Here is a 3,346-nt window from a genome sequence, read left to right as displayed (position 1 = left end):
CTATTACCCCAGCACCTGAATCTGGGCTAGCTGTGTGACTTGGTTTGGCTGTTAAACGTGATGGCAGCAACATCTTGGAGCAGCTCAAAACCAGCCAACCCCTAAGTATGTGAGAGACCCAGACAGGATAAGCTGCACTTCTGACTCAACCCACTCTGACTGCAGACACATGAGTGAATCCAGTCAAGACCAGAAGAAACACCCAGTTAACCTGGAGATTTGTGAGCAAATCTGTCTAAAGCCACTGAGTTTCGTGACGATTTGTTATGCAGCAGCTAGCCAATACAGAAACTCAGCTCAACCAGGCCTGGGATTCAGAGAGTGCAGCTCTCTTTGCACTCACTGTCACCATTCTTGGGTACACAGAACCAGATGAGTGTCTATTCTTTTCTAAGACAGTGAGAAAACTCCCACATCTGTCAATATACACTGTGCTCTAATGCACTGGCTCTTGTTTAAATGCCCTGAGGGATTTAATTGGGCAAAGCCCCTAGCAAGACTGGGGTCTCAGCTGCTTCTCCTTTAAAGCCTCTTAGACCAGTTAATTCGCTCCACACTAGATGGGAAGATTCCTGGGCGGGGCTTTTAAATAAGAATAACAACTGAAATATGTTGAATGAACTTATATCCTGATCAGATTCAGGGAATTAAGGCAGGACTCGTATGCCTACAAATCTGTGGATCTCTTCTGAAACTGGGACTTCATTTCCACCAGACAGCTCTCCTGTCTTCAGGATGTATGACTCCTTGAAAGTCACAAAGGTAAAGACTGAGGTTGCCAGCCATGATCTGCCATGTCCACACATGCAGATGGAGCCAAAGAGCTGCCTTCCTCTAGCCAGTCAGCTCTGTCCTTGTTTTCTCTTTTAATTTCAAGTTCACAATGTACAGATACCTTGTCATCTTGTAAGAGAACGATCTTGTACATTTGAGGGGAAGAGTAGGTAGGTTCAAGCTGGGCTCTAGGAGCCCCTTAATTCCAAAGAAGTGTTTGTCCTGAAAAAGCTATTTTCTAAGTCTTTTTCACAGCCTGGATGCTCACCTGCATTCGTTTGAACCACAGCTCTAAATATCCCTTGAACTGGTTGAATGTCTCCCTGTGTTTGTAGTAACAGAAGTGGGGTGCCAAACTTTGCCTGATCCTCAGCCAGCTATTGCCTTCTTTCTTTTTCTTTCATCAGAGATGCCCTGTCTGTGGGATGTGAATTCAGGTTGTGAGTGTAGCTCAGACTTCCCAAAGCCCTTGAGGGCCATTGATAGATTCCACCCGTTCTTGTGGGCTGGATAACAAGTGAAAGTCTCAGGGAAGACAGACCCTGGTGCCAGCTGGGGAGAATTAGGCCCAAAAGTCTGCACCCTCTATAGGGGGCCTGGGAATTTCCAGAACAGCCCCAGCTTTCAGAATCCCAGAGTACCTGAACGTTCTGGGCCAAGTAGAGCAGGATTTAGATCAAGAAATGGATCAGAACTTGCATTCCATGCAAGTACCAATTGGATTGATTTAAACCCCAAACATGGGTCAAGTCACTGCCCTTCTCAAAGCCCTTTGGGGGTCTCTGCTCATCACTTAGGGAATCTTCCATCATCTGCTGGTCATGGACCTTCAGGAGCAGGCACTGGGTCTCCCTTTTGCTCACAGTGTGTTCTTCACGCCTAGCAGAGTGTCTTACACACATTAGGTGCTCAACATGTGCTTGTCAGAGGAATAAATGGTCAACCAAGCCCAATCTGGTCCCATCTCCTATGACTCCCCTCTCTGAACATGGTCTACAAGATGTAACACACTGGAGTTTGCCAAACACTCCATGCTCAGGTACCATACTTTTGGACAAGCTGTCCCCTCTATTGGAATGCTCACCCCCGGTCTTATTTTAGGCTCCCCTGAATACAGAATCTGAGATAAGGGCTTGGGTGCAGAGAGTTTATCTGGGAAGTGACTCTAGGAAGCACGAGTAAGGGGAGTGGAGAGCAGGAGGAGAAGTGTTCCTGGAGATTGACTCTGCTGCGCAATCTGAACCATGGAGAGAAAGTGTCAGAGTTGTTCATAGGATGGGTACCTGGGGCACAGGCTACCCTACCCTTGGTCCCCTACACTCCTTTGGGAGGCTTAACCCCCTTTGCTTTCCCTTTACTTACTTGATACAGCCTTTCTCCATCCCACCCCTGCTCTCAACCTCTCTCCCCAAATCAAATGCCAGCCCTTCTTTCCTCCCAGGATAGTAACTCGTACTCCCTGACACTGTTTCATAGCTGTTTCCTTGTCCAGCTCCCTCATCAGACTACAACCTCCTGGAGGGTGAGAAATGTATTTTGTTTATTTCACATCCCTCGTGCCAACAGCAGTGTCTGGAATATAGTAATGGGGTCTCCATAAATGTTTCTTGAATTAAGTAATATATTTAATTCAGTTCCAATGAGGAAATGACCAAGCTGGTGTCATTTCCAGAGAAATCCAAAAAGGAACAAGGTGGGACACTGTGGTGGCCACAGAGGTGTGCCGCTCAGATCCCTTCAGGAAAACCTGCTGCAGGACCAGAGATGACTGGCAGCCCAGCTGCCACCCCTTGGATGCGCGGGGCACTCACACAGAGGCCACGCTGCTGCCGGCTGCCTCAACCCATGGCTGAGCACGGCATGGGTACGAGAGCCTGTCTACTCCTGCCTGAAGTAGCATTCCTGCCAAGGGTCACCTTCCCTTGGGGACTCCCCATCGACCTGGCCAAGACATTCCCAGACATTTGCTGAGGGCTGGGGCTCTTCCCACCCAATCTTTCCTTCCTTTCCCCTCTCATGGGTGTTAGACCTGCACTGAGGCCTGAAGTTTCTCCTGCTATCTCCTCTTTCATCCAACACAGACATTTCCCTGGCGTCTGATTCTCAGAGGGCCCAACTGACACAGACACAGAAATAGACATGGCCAAGGATTTGAAAGAGAAAAGTTCAGATTAGAACTGGAGTCCCCCTATGTGTCAACCCTCCTGAGTTGTCTGATTAAAGACGATGGAAAAAGTGGCAAAGGTGGGTACTTATCATGTGTGCCCACCACCACCAGGAGGGTCACTTTGGACCTGGAAGTCTGCTTTAAGTGATCAGAATGACATCAGTAATAGTAATGGGCATGATGTCAGTATCAAGTAAACAATATTCCCAAGTTCAAATGCCAGGTAATGTAGCAAAATTCAACAGTCATTTGTGGTTTTTCAGACCAGCTCCAAATATTGGAACTTAATCACATAATCCAAACATTTCATTGGAAATAATGGACATGATGGCAAAGAAAGGAATGTAATGCTTCACCACTAGATTTTATTAGCAGTAAGATTCAGTGTTCACATGTCAGCAGCTC

The sequence above is a fragment of the Mesoplodon mirus genome (assembly GCF_964341445.2).
Source record: "Mesoplodon mirus genome assembly, chromosome: 2".
Taxonomy (NCBI): Eukaryota; Metazoa; Chordata; class Mammalia; order Artiodactyla; family Ziphiidae; genus Mesoplodon; species Mesoplodon mirus.
This window is presented reverse-complemented; position numbering follows the sequence as displayed.